General features: G+C 47.8%; 1 long non-coding RNA gene across 4 annotated transcripts in view; it reads right to left on the bottom strand.

The window, feature by feature from the left end:
- The window catches only part of LOC128089568 (uncharacterized), a 49,867-nt gene extending 45,703 nt beyond the window's left edge, over window positions 1-4,164 (bottom strand). Inside the window, exon 1 of one of the 4 annotated variants that reach the window (XR_008210576.1) lies at window positions 3,108-4,164. This is a non-coding gene — a long non-coding RNA (uncharacterized LOC128089568). The other 3 variants (XR_008210562.1, XR_008210573.1, XR_008210556.1) reach the window with 3 other exon arrangements.
- Window positions 4,165-15,939: the final 11,775 nt, after the last annotated feature.

Below are 15,939 nucleotides of genomic sequence, written 5' to 3'. Positions count from 1 at the left end.
CTGCAGAAGAATTCCTTGGTTTGCTTTGCTTGTGCGTGCGGCTTTGCTTCCACCTGCCACAACGCCTTTCTCTAACCCCTTGAATTCTCACACGGTTACCTTGCCAGTTCTCCCCCATAACCCACCCACGTGGGCAGCGACAGCAAGCAGCTGTCTGGGGCTTAGCTCTCTGCCAGGTGAAACCACAACAAGGACACAGTTGCCAGCGTGCAGAAATTAGACCCGTGTGTATCTTCCTAAAAGTGCACGTCTGGAAAGGATGAGACGTTCCCCAGCTGGACTGCCCTCGGGGCCTGTCGGCCACGTTCTTACACTGCGGGCTCTGCATTTTTGTGGCGGCAGGAGCCGACCCCGCATTTTCACTAGCGGCTTTGAGCCACAGAAGGCAAGGTTAGCCACTCACGTGTCCCTGCTGAAACGCCTGGGGACATGTCCCTCACTCGGAACGCTGACAAAAAGACGGAGGCACCTGCCGGACCGCATAAAGACAGTCACGACGTGCACTCGCTCTCTGCGTTTCCCAGCCGAGGGCGGAAACCGCCCCCCTTGGGGTCTCCAAAGGAGCAAAGAACTACGCTCCAAAGCTCTCCGTCAGCCGCTTTCCCACTCCCAGAATTTACTCTTTCAAGGGCTTTGACTAAGCGTGGTGCGCAACAGAGCGCTTCTTACCAATTGACCGGGCAAATACTGACAACTCTGGCATGCAGAGCCGACGCTGCTGCGCCTGCAGCTGCTCCGCAGACCCCCGCCTCTGCCCAGCCACGCCGCCCGGTCACCAGCTGGCAGCGCTGCGCACAATGCGTGCCGGGATGGAAAAAGTGCCGCGGGTGAAGGACTGGACCTGCTGCCAATTGCCTAGAGCCCGGAAGTAGGTGGGGCCAGAACCGGAACTCCCTCCCACCTACCTACATAGGGAGGCGCCATTTTGTCGTAGTCCGTGTTCCACCCTGAGGAGCCGCCATTTCATGTTACTCCGTACCCCACGTGGTTTTGTACTGCTTAGGGCTCGGCTCCCTGGCTTGTTCCTTAACTCTTTCGTATTCCCAGGCCTCCCTCTGACTGCCTGCCCAATTCCCTTGCTCCGGGAAGCGCTCACATGAAAAAAAACTGATCCATTCCTACGCAGTCGCACCGGGCAAACACGTCCCGGTGCTGGCACTGGTGGCTGTCTCGTGTCTGACGCGGGGTTTCTGGAGACCAGCGGCACTAGGGGCACTTTGATCCCAGCTAACAACTCTGCCAGCTCCACTTCTCATTTGCCAATAGCGACCCGCTCGCACCTCCCACGTGAGGATCTGATGGGAAATCCCTCGCCCTTCCAGTGCGCAGCCTCTAGCCCTCTGCTAAGTCACCGACAGCCAAGGGCAGTCCCCGCCAGAGGGCCCCAGTCATTTCATCCTAGCGTTTGATACAGCCATGGAAGAAGCAGCCGTCACGTTCAGGAGCTCTCGGCACGCCACCAGTGACAGCAGAGCGCTGCAAGAGCAAGGCTCTCTTTGATATTCCACTCCTTGTCACGCGTAAGCACGTTCCAGGCTCCTGGGCCTAAATATTGAGCTAGGCACTCCTCTACTTCAGGAAGCGACTGACCAAAGGCATAAAGCAGGCTCTCCTGCTGCCCCCCTCGGTCACTGCTCCCAACACAAGTGGTCTCAACACACAGAGAACCGGCTGTGCAGCAGACTTCAGGGCCTGCAAAGGGCTCCCTGCAAAACGCTCACAGCCACAGCCCTTTCTTCCCTGCTCTCAAAACAGGCCAGCAGCGTGACTTACACTTTGACACAGCCTGCACAATTCCTTCTCTTGGGAAAGCACTGCACCTCTCTTCCAATACGTGCAACAAAAACTCTGTTCTCTCAATCCTGCTTCCACAACCCGGTTTCTGGCAATTCCACAAGTAGCCAGCATCAGCACCGGCAAAAGGAAAACAACCGCAGCTCATCGCTTCTAAAGGCACTGATCTCACTGACAATAAGCATCCGTTCAGAACCACCGAGAATGTCCGGGCCGGTGACTTTGGTACGGCTAGAATAACATCATCCTCCTTTCACGTCACGCACAGCAAGAAAAGACGGCCTAAGGAAGAAGGAGCTGTTCACGCCGGCTGTGAGGGCCTCATCTTCCCAGCAAGCTGCTACGCGTGGTTAGCCCTGCTTGCCCGAAAGCAGCCCAGGCTCTGTCTGTCTGCCTGCCTACGGGAAGCTGCAGAAGAATTCCTTGGTTTGCTTTGCTTGTGCGTGCGGCTTTGCTTCCACCTGCCACAACGCCTTTCTCTAACCCCTTGAATTCTCACACGGTTACCTTGCCAGTTCTCCCCCATAACCCACCCACGTGGGCAGCGACAGCAAGCAGCTGTCTGGGGCTTAGCTCTCTGCCAGGTGAAACCACAACAAGGACACAGTTGCCAGCGTGCAGAAATTAGACCCGTGTGTATCTTCCTAAAAGTGCACGTCTGGAAAGGATGAGACGTTCCCCAGCTGGACTGCCCTCGGGGCCTGTCGGCCACGTTCTTACACTGCGGGCTCTGCATTTTTGTGGCGGCAGGAGCCGACCCCGCATTTTCACTAGCGGCTTTGAGCCACAGAAGGCAAGGTTAGCCACTCACGTGTCCCTGCTGAAACGCCTGGGGACATGTCCCTCACTCGGAACGCTGACAAAAAGACGGAGGCACCTGCCGGACCGCATAAAGACAGTCACGACGTGCACTCGCTCTCTGCGTTTCCCAGCCGAGGGCGGAAACCGCCCCCCTTGGGGTCTCCAAAGGAGCAAAGAACTACGCTCCAAAGCTCTCCGTCAGCCGCTTTCCCACTCCCAGAATTTACTCTTTCAAGGGCTTTGACTAAGCGTGGTGCGCAACAGAGCGCTTCTTACCAATTGACCGGGCAAATACTGACAACTCTGGCATGCAGAGCCGACGCTGCTGCGCCTGCAGCTGCTCCGCAGACCCCCGCCTCTGCCCAGCCACGCCGCCCGGTCACCAGCTGGCAGCGCTGCGCACAATGCGTGCCGGGATGGAAAAAGTGCCGCGGGTGAAGGACTGGACCTGCTGCCAATTGCCTAGAGCCCGGAAGTAGGTGGGGCCAGAACCGGAACTCCCTCCCACCTACCTACATAGGGAGGCGCCATTTTGTCGTAGTCCGTGTTCCACCCTGAGGAGCCGCCATTTCATGTTACTCCGTACCCCACGTGGTTTTGTACTGCTTAGGGCTCGGCTCCCTGGCTTGTTCCTTAACTCTTTCGTATTCCCAGGCCTCCCTCTGACTGCCTGCCCAATTCCCTTGCTCCGGGAAGCGCTCACATGAAAAAAAACTGATCCATTCCTACGCAGTCGCACCGGGCAAACACGTCCCGGTGCTGGCACTGGTGGCTGTCTCGTGTCTGACGCGGGGTTTCTGGAGACCAGCGGCACTAGGGGCACTTTGATCCCAGCTAACAACTCTGCCAGCTCCACTTCTCATTTGCCAATAGCGACCCGCTCGCACCTCCCACGTGAGGATCTGATGGGAAATCCCTCGCCCTTCCAGTGCGCAGCCTCTAGCCCTCTGCTAAGTCACCGACAGCCAAGGGCAGTCCCCGCCAGAGGGCCCCAGTCATTTCATCCTAGCGTTTGATACAGCCATGGAAGAAGCAGCCGTCACGTTCAGGAGCTCTCGGCACGCCACCAGTGACAGCAGAGCGCTGCAAGAGCAAGGCTCTCTTTGATATTCCACTCCTTGTCACGCGTAAGCACGTTCCAGGCTCCTGGGCCTAAATATTGAGCTAGGCACTCCTCTACTTCAGGAAGCGACTGACCAAAGGCATAAAGCAGGCTCTCCTGCTGCCCCCCTCGGTCACTGCTCCCAACACAAGTGGTCTCAACACACAGAGAACCGGCTGTGCAGCAGACTTCAGGGCCTGCAAAGGGCTCCCTGCAAAACGCTCACAGCCACAGCCCTTTCTTCCCTGCTCTCAAAACAGGCCAGCAGCGTGACTTACACTTTGACACAGCCTGCACAATTCCTTCTCTTGGGAAAGCACTGCACCTCTCTTCCAATACGTGCAACAAAAACTCTGTTCTCTCAATCCTGCTTCCACAACCCGGTTTCTGGCAATTCCACAAGTAGCCAGCATCAGCACCGGCAAAAGGAAAACAACCGCAGCTCATCGCTTCTAAAGGCACTGATCTCACTGACAATAAGCATCCTTTCAATCAATTGTCCACGGAAATCTACCATGTTCTCTTTGGTGTTTTTCTGTTTTCCACATGACACCTCATCAAGGACAGTGTTGTCAGGTTTCTGAAACTACTTACTTATATATTATCTTCTTTGCAATCATATGGAAATATTAAGGCAATCCCTAATATTACACTTCTTTCCTTCTATTCATATCTTCATACTGCTGTAAATTTTTGCTTCTGAGCTGTCTTCTGGGTTAAAGCTTTCTTTTTTAGTATTGTTTTTTTCCTGAGCATAATGTTGTGCTCTCACATATTTCTGCTGTATTACCTGGGGACATGCATGTCCTCTTTTACACTGAATAATACATAAGCACGCACTGGACTGCATCAACAGAATCAATATCTACAGGTCACTTGTTCTCTCCACTTCCCTGCCAGAAGCAGAATCTTCCCACTTTTCATTCTCTAAATGCACAGTGAGCTATTTGCTAAATCATATCCATTCCTTCTCACTTGCACTAGCCAAATGTGTCCTGTTGCAGGGAGCTGCCATCTGCCATTGCATGAACTTCAGTTTTGTTTCTCTCTCTGACACTGTGTGTTTCACTTGGCTCCAGCAGTACTCCCACATTGTCCAGCTTTACCCATCATTTATAGTGGCCACATCCCAGTCAATGCATATTTTGGAAATTTCAGAGGAAGATGTAATGCTTTCCAGCAGGGTGCAGTGACCATGAGAACATGTGACATACTCCCCTAGTGTATGTTATTGTTAGAGGAGGACAAGTGTATGGTAGGACATATACTTCATAGTTGAGGAGCATTAGGACATGCTTTGTGCTCCAAAGCAAATGTTTACCTGCAGATCAGCTAATGGAGGACATCAAGATGGAGATGGTTGATGTGTAAAATGATGCTGTAGTCAGAAACATGCCTGCACACATTCAGACTAGTGTGAGATTGAACATGCAGCATAGCAGAGATGGACTGTCCGCTTCAGCCCTCACCCCTATACCATGTGGCTGGGACAGGTCAAGTAGTTGTGAATAGAGCAGTGTATTTGAGCCTGGGAAGAAGCCATGAGAGCAGAAGGGAAGCTGGTTTGGTTTCTCACCATCCAAGTCTTCTTGTAATTTGCAGTAAATAAATTCACTTGGTCCATGTTGAGTCTCTGTTGCCTTTGAAATTGACTGGTAAGTGAGCTAGCTCACATTCCTTATAACAAACTGTGAGTTTTCCGATCTTATTTCCCATCCTGTCCTTCTGACAACAGGGAGTACAAGAATCATCTGGCCTCTAAGTAACATCTGACCACCATACCTCTCGTTACAATGTATACAATATCTGCATGCATAGAGTTGTAGAAAGTGAGAAGGTTTAGTATTTTTTATATTCATATAGAGGTGTTCTATATATTAAACTACATTTTCTATAGTATTATATCACACTAGATAATCGTCATGCACCTCCATCTCCTGTATCTCCTCCTGGCCATCAGGTAGAAGCTCTAGGCAGAGTTGATTCCAGGGCAGGGAAAGTGCTATGGGTCAAGTGAAGGATCCAGTAGCACTGGGTCCACCATTCAGAATGAACCTGGACAGAACATCCCTCCCACCTACCTACAAAGGAAGATGACACTTTGTTTCAATCTGCTTTTCACAGCTGCCATTTAGTGAATCTTCAAACACATCATTTTTGTTTCAGTCCACATTCCAGTCTAATGACTTGTCATTTCATGAAACTTCAGATGTGCCATTTTGTTTCACTCTGAAGAGCATCTATTTCATGAAACTTTATAACCCACATCTTTTAATACTGTTCTGTGATTGACCTTTTTTTCCCAAGGCTGTCATTTTCTCGTGTCTTCTTCTGAATGACTCCCTACTTATTTAGACCAGAAACTGCTACGATGTTAAAGTATATGTATTTATAAACAAATACAGCAGACATAGGTGCACAAGTGCAGACACTGGGAGCTTCTGGCAGCCCCTGAGAAGGACTGCCCCTTGCCAGATTCAGCCACAATGCCATAGAGCATTGCTGAGCCAACAGCCAAAATGTCAATTTCTCAAGGAAAACATGCTTACAAAAATTCAAAAAAGTTCAAAATGCTGTCCAGAAGTGAGGAAGGAGAAGAGACAATGTGAAAAACTGTCTCCTACAAGACTAAGATAAAAAGAGAAAGAGGACATGAGAAGGGTGTAGTGGAGGAGAATGTAGGTGAAGAGTAACACAACTAGGTAGAGAAGGGACAAGAAAATATATACAGATTCTGAAGCAAAGATTCCCCTACAGCCTGTGTATGAGATGATGCAAGAGTGTCAGCATACCCAGAGATACCATATCCCATGGGAAGCCTGCATTGAGTCACAGAACCATGGAATTGTTCAGGTTGGAAAAGACCTTAAAGATCACCAAGTCCAACTACAACCCTAACCATACTACCTTAACTCTAACAACTCTCCATTAAATCATATCCCTGGGCACCACACCCAAATGGTTTTTAAACACATCCAACCACCTCCCTGAGGAGCTTAACTATCCTTTCTGTGAAGGAGTTCTTCCTGATATTCAACCCAAGCCTCTAAGCCTCCCCTGGTGCAACTTGAGGCCATTTCCCCTCATCCAGTCACCTGTCACCAGTAAGAAGCGACCAACTCCACTCTCACTGCAATAAGGTCTCTCTTCAGCCTCCTCTTCCCCAGACTAAACAACCCCAGTTCCTTCAGTCTCCTCCTCCATAGGGCATATTCTCCAAGTCCTTCACAAGCCTTGTTGCCTTTCTTTGGACTTGCTCCAGCACCTCAATGTCCTTTCTGTTCTGAGGTACCCAAAACTGAATACAATACTCAAGGTGAGGCCTCAACAGTGTCGAGTATAGAGGCAGGATTGCTTTCTTAGTCCCACTTACCGCACCATTCCTGATACAAGCCAGGATGCCATTGGCCTTCTTGGACTCCTGGGCTCACTACTGGCTCATATTCAGCTGACTATCCATCAGTATACCAAGGTCCCTTTCCATCACGCAGTTTTCCAGCCACTCCTCCTCAAGCCTGTAGGGTTGCCTGGGCTTGTTGTGACCAAAATGCAGGACCCAACACTTGGCCCTATTGAAACTCATCCAGTTTACTTTGGCCCATTGATCCAGTCTATTCAGGTCCTCCTCTCAGGCATATCAATACTCCCTTCCAACTTGGTGTTGTCTGCAAACTTACTGAGAGTGCACTCCATCCCCTTGTCAAGATCAGTAATAAAGACATTAAATAGAAGCAGCCCCTGTACTGAGCACTGGAGGACACTACTCATGACTGATTGCCAAATGGATTTAGCTCCGTTGACCTTAATTCTTTGTGTCCAGCCATCCTGCCAGTGCTTCATGCAACAGAGTGTATGCCCATCCAAACCATGGGCAGCCAGCTTCTACACAAGGATGCTGTGGGGGACAGTGTCAAAATTTTTACTGAAGTGCAGGTAGACCACACCGGCAGCCTTACCTTCATCCACTTAGTGGGTCACTGTCATAGAGCAAAATCAAGTTTGTCAAACAGGATCTACCATTCATAAACCCATGATTGCTCCCAAGATTATCCATTCCATGACCTTCCCTGGCACTGACGTGAGACTGATGGTAGTGGTGGAGAATTTTCAGGAAGAAAAAAATTGAGCAGAGCACCATAACGGACTGACTTCTATAGCCCAAATCCTTGCAAACCTATGCTTTTGGCAAGTCAAAGAGTCACACATTCAGGACTGAATTTCAGCCCAAGAAGAAGGGATAAAGCAACCACGTCAAATCCATGGCCTATGGGCCAGATGTGCTCTGGCCCAGCTTGTATTACAAACCATCCCCTGTCCCTGTGCCATCATGGCAGCAGCTCTTCCAAAGAAAGTAGCCTGGCTGTACAGGGACTGTTGAGTCACAGTATGAATCACTGATTGAACACCTGGAGACAAGACCTGGTCAGCCCTGGGAGCAAGGTGGAGGCAGTTCACCTTGCAAATAGAAGGGGTGGAGCTTAACTCCACCTCTCCTAGACCTCGTTTAAGGGTTGACTGCCACTGTGGGATGATCTCTTGTTGGAGGTTTCTTTTCCGTGGAGTTTCTACTGCAATCCTACATGTTTGGAGTCAAGTGAGCACTTCTCTTCTTTTGTAACACCTATCCATTGTGGTGGTGCCTCTAAAGCTACACTTGGTGAGCCAAACAGATTCAAATTTAAAATGGCTTTCTTACTGATTATCTTAAAGTGGGTCAAGGGGGAGTAAATAACCTCTTTAGATAAAACTCTGCCATTTCTGTGGATCAGATAAAGGCATCCTAGTCATAAAAGACCAGCAGCTCTCTGTGTCCACTGCAGCATAGCCACCATTAAATGCACCGAATCACACAGATCTCTCAAATAATACCTTAGAGAATGAGAATCAATAATTACATGATTGCATGGAGAAATGAGAACAACAACTTAGTATATTGATGGGAAAAAAAAAAAAAAAAAAAAAAAAAAATCAAGTTTAACTTCCCCTGTATAACAAATCTGAAATATTGCATTGGAAAATACCTGGGCCCCTGAATCAATGGACCTGGGTAATCGAAAAGACAAAGATTCAGGACAGATCTTGAAGTTCCACATGAGATGGACCACTTAGAGATCTGACCTATAATAATACTAAAGACAAAGAAAGTACAGGATAGACCAGCAAGGGTGCCCCCAGCCAATGGCCTTCTGCTCAAACTTATTTTAATGTGACAGCAGTTCCTATATGGCATCTGAGTTAATGGATCTAGTGCAGCCCTTTCGACCAGAGCCAAGGGAAAGTATACTGGCTTGGCTCTTAAGATTATGGGATGTGGGGGCAGAAAGCATCGTAGTTAACAAACTGGAAATTTCTCAACTTGTGTCTATCACCTCACACCCTGCTCTTAGACAAAGATTATAAGCTACTATACAACATCATGATGAAAACCATTCCCTAATAGATTGGTTAATGGTGGCATGCCACGTCACTTGGCCTAATAAGGCCTATATACCACTACATACAAGTCCACCACAGAAGATCTTCAAACATACATCTGCAAATTGGGCATGAAGGAGGCTATACACGAAGAAACATTTAAAAGCCCAGATTTGGTGAAATTTTCAGTGAGAATGAAGGATTTGATCTTCAACAGGTACCCTCCTACCTTTACAGAACATTTGTATCTGTACTGAATCCCCAGGTGGCATCGAAGGCCATTTTCCAGCAGGCTGCCCAGTTAGTAACTGATATGGGAAAGACAGAGCTCCCAAGAGCAAGGTGTAATGTTAGGGAGATAGAAGAAGCTGAGATACTTCCAGTTTTTAAAACCAGGAAAGCCTCACTATGGATACTGCAGGCCCCAGTCAAGCCCCATATGTGTATCCCAGAAACAAATGTTCAATGACCTTATACAGACTGGGGTGGCCTTTGCCAAAATTGATTGACAACCTAATCATGTTTTACTTCAACTATGGAAAAAACTGAGAGCTGACCAAAGTCATAACCAAGTCATAACCATAAGTACCCCTAAAAGAGCAGGGGTACGAATAGTTAAATAAATGCCAACAAGAACTTGGAACCTAGAGGATTTTATAGTCCCTAATAAAAGGAAAAAGCCTCCTCAGGTGACCTGGGCTACAATGCTGCCCAAGCCACTTTAGGAAAATGACTTGGCAGTCAGGCACTTTATGGCATGACAAGGGATATTGGTGCCTCTACAACTAGGGCCTCCAGACAGAACTGGAGGACCTATGTCAAACTGACAATTTTTTGGTCTCGAAAGAACACACAACAGATTATGGCATTGGTTGACACGGACTCAGAAACATCAATCACTTATGGGGATCCAACTAAATTTCAAGGGAACAAAGTGATCATTGGTGGTTTTGGAGGACAGACCATTCTTGTCACCCAAATATAGTTGAAACTGGGGGCTGGGAATGTCCCACCCTGGGAGTGTAAAGTGTGTATTGCCCCAGTCCTAGAGTACGTCTTGGGCATAGACATGGAGTCTGACTCTCCAAATGATTGTAGGAGAGTTCAGACTGAGAGACATATATATTAGTATCTGGACAGCGCAGGCAATATTAAGAGGCTGTGGGAAATATAAGCCTATTCACTTGCCCAATCCATGCAGGAACACTAATACTCAACAGTACAGACTCCCAGGAGGACAGGAGGTAATACCCAGAACAGTGCAGAAGCTAGAAAAAGTAGGGATCACAAGGCCTGTGCACTGCCCATATAATTCCCCCATATGGCCAACACAGAAGCCAGATGGCACGTGGAGAATGACAGTAGATTACAGAGAGTTAAACAAGGTCACACCAGCCATTCATGCAACCATACCCATTATTGCCTCCCTGATGGAGACATTGAATAGGAAGATAGAAACCTACCATTGTGTTCTGGACCTGGCCAATCCATTCTTCTGCATTCTTATCTATGAAGAATCATAAGACCAGTTTGAATTTATGTGGGGAGGTAGGCAGTGGAACTTCCAGGTCCTGCTGCAAGGGTATGTGCACTCACCAACCTACTGTCATAACTTAGTGGCATGTGACCTAGCAGAATGGAAAAATCTGGATAACATTAAACTGTACCACTATATTGACAATCTCATATTGTCATCTGACTCACTGGCATTAAAAAGTGCAGTAAATTCATTAGCTGCTCATTTGCAAGACAAGGGGTGGGCCATAAATCCACAAAAAGTGCAAGGACCAGGTTTGTCAGTAAAATTCCTGGGTGTAGTTTGGCCAGGAAAGACCAACATACTACCCTGTGGAGTAAAACTAAGTACAGGCATTCCCAGTCCCTACCATGCCAAGGCAGCTGCAAGAATTTTGGGGTATACTGGGATACTGGCATTCCTTTATATCCCACCTAGTGCAGCTGCTGACACTTTTGTATTAACTCCTGAAGAAATGCCAAAAATAGGACTGGGGGAGAATGGAATGAGACTTTCTAGCAAAGAAAACTGCCTGCTAAACAGCCCCAGGCACTGGGTTTATTCGATCCCACTCTTCCAGCTGAATTAGATGTCCATGTAAGTCAGGATAGGTTCGGCAGGGGTCTGTGGCAGTGTCAAAATTCTGTTCAAACCCCAGTTGGGTTCTGGTCTCACATTTGGCACGGAACAGAAGAAAGGCACAGTACGATTGAAAAAACAATATTGGCTGCCTACTCTGAATTACAGGTGATAGAGCTAATAATTCAAACATCTAAAGTCATAGTTAAGACCCACTTGCCAATTCAGGGGTGGGTGAAAGATCTGACCACCTTCCTAAGACAGGGGTAGCCCAAGCACAGACACTGGCACAATAGGTCACTTATCTCAGCCAGAGGAGTTGTCTATCTTCATCACCACTGAAAGAAGAACTCAAGTTGATCCCAGGCCCAGTGACATACAACAGCTGGAAGAAATGATGGTTGCTCCACCAAAGAAGAGTCCCATTCAGGATGGAAAATATCCCATTCCCAGATATGCCTGGTGTACAGATGGGCCCACTAAGGGCAATCCAACAAGTGGAGAGCAGTGGCATACCATCCCACCACTGAAACAATCTGGTTTGAAGAAAGGGATGGTCAGAGAAGCCAATGAGCAGAACTGCGAGTTGTGTGGATGGTTATAACTAAGGGACCCAGTGATGGTATCTTGGATATCTGCTCAGGCAGTTGGGCAGTGTACTGGGACTCACTCTTTGGATTGCACAATGGGCCACTCAGGACTGGATCAATCTAGAGTAGAGATCATAGAATCATAGAATGAGCTGGTTGTAAAGAACCACAATGTCCATCGAGTTTCAAACCCCCTGCTATTTGCCAACCACCAGACCAGGCTGCCCAGAGCTACATCCAGCCTGTCCCTGAATGCCTCCAGGGATGGAGCATCCACAACCTCCTTGGGCAACCTTTTCCAGTGCATCACCACCCTCTGAGCGAAAAACTTCCTCCTAATATCTAACCTAAACCTCCTCTGTCTCAGTTTAAGACCATTCCCTCTTGTTCTATCACAATCCAACCTCTTAAACAGCCAATCCCCCTCCTGTTTATAAGCTCCCTTCAAATTCTGGAAGGCTGCAATGAGGTCTCCCTGGAGCCTTCTCTTCTCCAAGCTAAACAAGCCCAGTTCCCTCAACCTTTCTTCATAGGAGAGGTGCTTCAGCCCTCTGATCATTTGCATGGCCCTCCTCTGGACCCACTCCAAAAACTCTATGTCCTTCCTGTACTAGGGACCCCAGGCTTGGATGCAGTACTCCAGATGGGGCCTCACAAGAGCTGAGTAGAAGGGGACAGTCACTTCCCTCTCCCGGCAGCCCAGAACACAATTGACCTTCCAGACTGCAAGTGCATACTTCTGGCTCATGTCCAGCTTCTCATTTACCAGGATCCCCAAACTCTCCTCCGCAGGGCTGTTCTCAAGGAGATCTTCCGCCAGTCTGTATAAATACCTGGGATTGCCCCAACCCAAGTGCAGTAACCTGCACTTGGCTTTGTTGAACCTCATTAGGTTCTTATGGTCCCGCTTCTCCAGCCGGTCCAGGTCTCTCTGGATGGCTTCCCTTCCTTCCAATGTATTGACCTCCCCACTCATCTTGGTGTCATCCGCAAACTTGCTGAGGGTGCACTTGATGCCATCGTCTATGATATCTGGAATGTGGTTAGGTACAGGACCATACATGTCCACCACATTTCTGGCTATCGCCCAGACACAAGGAAATGATGAGGCTGACACTCTGGCCCAAGTTTGATGGACTGAAGATTCACCATCTGAGTACATCACCCATTGACTACATCAGAACCTGCAGCATGTCAGACAAAAGACAATGTTAGCAGCTGCTAAAGCATGGGAGCTGCCCATACAACTATCTGATATCATCCAGGCAAGCCAAGATTGTGACAGTTACTCTAAGGTGAGACTGGGACCACTGCCCAAAACCACAGCTCATCTTGCTAGGGTACACAATCCTCTCCAGAGATGGCAGGTTCATTACACTGGGCCATTCCTCTGTCTGAGTGGGTGAGACATGCTCTGACCTGCATCAACACAGCAAGTGGGCTAACGCAGGCCTATCCAGTACCAAAAGCAAACCAGGCACGTACTGTCAAGGCACTCACCAAATTGACATCTGCCTACATCTGGAGGACATCTCAAGTCACTGAGAGCTACCAAGAGACTCATTTTATCAGTGCAATGATACAGTGCTGGGCAGAAGAAAACACTGAGTGGCGATTCCATCTGCCATATAATCCAATGGGGGCCTTATTGAATTCTATAAAGGCATTCTTAAGGCTTCCCTAAAGACAGACTCAGTCTGTGCAGGGACTGAGGGACTGCAAAGAGACTCCGTGAAACCCTGCGGGACCTGAATGAAAGGCCTTGAGACAGCAGTCCTAGTATCCTAAAGACACTACAGACAACATGGGCCTTTCTGTTTAGGATCTGAATTATGGACACCGATATTCAAGTAAGATCCCAAATTGGCAATGAAAATAAGCTTCTGCTCCCTGCCCATGAGAACCTAGAGCCTGGTACCCATAAAATAGAATGGTCTCAGAAGATGCAAGTAGGACCAAAATGGTGTGGCCTACTTTCTCCTCAAGGGAGATTATTGGAGGCTGGGGAATCAGTAGTCCCCCCAGTAATAGGTACATGGCCTGCAGACATCGCGATCAACACTCAGGTTTTCATCACTAAGGATACTTCAATCATGTCTGTGTGGCAAATCTGGACTCTCCCTTTGGTACCCAATATAGGTATGCAGTCTCAGATCTCAAGCCAAAAGATATGTTACAGGTGGCTGGGTCATTACGCAGTGCAAGCCAAAGTGTGGACCCAGGACAGGAACATGGCTTATATCTTACCATGCAAGGTGATCTTTCCCCTTCTGGCACCTCTAGAACATCTGTACTACTCCCCATGAGTCTTTCTGAGTCCACAGGATCACTGGGAAGAGCAACATGACAATCAAGATGCTTCAGTGTCACGATAAGATCAGTGTGACACCTGATGGTAGACTGCAGAGGACTGATGGAATGCAAATTGAACAATTCCTGGTCCAAGCTACTGTACGCCTCTAGTAACGTCATCAAGTACTGGCCCATGAAAGAACAAGAACTTCAACAGTGAACCAATCATCAATCATCTTACATTGTGTCAACCTGCATCATGACAGGCAATTGTATAAGTGGTGCATTCGATCCTTGTATTAGGGAAGGCTCACCCACCAGTTGGCCAAATCACTGGTTCATGCCATGAAGGGGTAGAGTGTATGGGAACTATTGAGTCACAGCATGAATCACTGATTGAACACCTGGAGACAAGACCTGGTCAGCCCTGAGAGCACATCTGAAGGTAATTCACCTATGCAACCAGAAGGGATGAAGCTTGTCTCCACTCCTCTTAGATTTCATTTAAAGTCTGCCACTGTGGAAGGTCTCTCTTGTTGGAGATCCTTCTTCTGTGGAGTTTCTACTGTGTGCCCAGATCTTCAGAGACACATGGGCACTTCTCTTCTTTTTTAACATCTTCCTATTGTGCTGGTCCCTCTGTTGTCATACTGGCACAGCTCTGGGCCCACATCCATTGCTCAGCAACAACCGAACATCAGTGTGCATTTGGCACTGTCTGGGCTGAAATTAGGGAACAGAAATGGCACAATGCAATGCTAACTGAAGTTATGGCAAATCATTTTATGTATTTTGATATACTGACTTTATGTTCTGATGAAGGAATTTGAGCATATATTTCAAGACTAATGAAAATGTTTGGGTTTTTATGTGTGTGTGTGTTTTTTTGTTTGTTTGTTTTTTACATTTTTTCATTTTCAGTTATAAATACATTATCTGCAAATTTTCAATGGAATGTATGGAGATGTGATCAGATATTCAACTCAAAATTACGATAATATCTCTTTACCAGACTTTTATATGACCTGTCTTACCAGATGCCTGAAGATTGCCTCTGCCAAGAAGGAAAGAGAGGTAACTGTAGAAGGCAACTCCCTTCTGGGAGGAAAGCAGGGCTATATGTATCAGCCAGGATCTACCTATAGAGAAGTGTGCTGCCTCCCTGGGGCCCAGGTCAGGGACATAACTAGGAAACTCCTTAGTCCGGTTCATCCCTCTGATTATTGTCCCATACTGATAGTTCTGGGTGGCAGCAATGAAGTCACTGAGAGAAAACTAAGCTCTATCAAAAGGCACTTCAGAACAGTTAGCTGATGGAGCAGAAGTACAGACGGTGCTTTTCTTTATCCCTCCAGTGGCAGAGAGGGATACTTATAGAACCAGGAAAACCCATTTAACAAACACATGGGAAGGGGCTGGTGCAATTGCAGGAATTTGATATTTTTTTATTTTTTTATTTTTAAACCATGGAGTGGGTTATTATGTGCCTAGCCTGATGGCTGCAGATGGGTCTCACCTGTCTCAAAGGAGGAAACAGATCCTAGCCCAGGAGCTGCTGTTCACAAAGAAGGGCTAGTGGGAGATGTGAAGGTCAGTAACTCTCTTGGGCAGGGTTTCATAGAGTCTCTTTGTTCACCCCTGCAGGGACTGGGAGTCTGTCTTCAGGGCAGCCTTAAGAATACCATTATAACATTCAATGAGGCCTTCCCCTATTGGCAGGTGGAATAGCCATTCAGTGTTGTTTTCTTCTGCCCACCGTTGTGTCATTACACTGGTAAAATGAGTCCCTTGGTCGCTCTCAGTGAATTGAGGTGTCCTGTAGGCAGACATCAGTTTAGTAAGTGCCTTAA

The sequence above is a fragment of the Tympanuchus pallidicinctus genome, unplaced genomic scaffold (genome assembly GCF_026119805.1).
Source record: "Tympanuchus pallidicinctus isolate F22 unplaced genomic scaffold, pur_lepc_1.0 scaffold4, whole genome shotgun sequence".
Lineage (NCBI taxonomy): Eukaryota > Metazoa > Chordata > Aves > Galliformes > Phasianidae > Tympanuchus > Tympanuchus pallidicinctus.
This window is presented reverse-complemented; position numbering and strand designations above follow the sequence as displayed.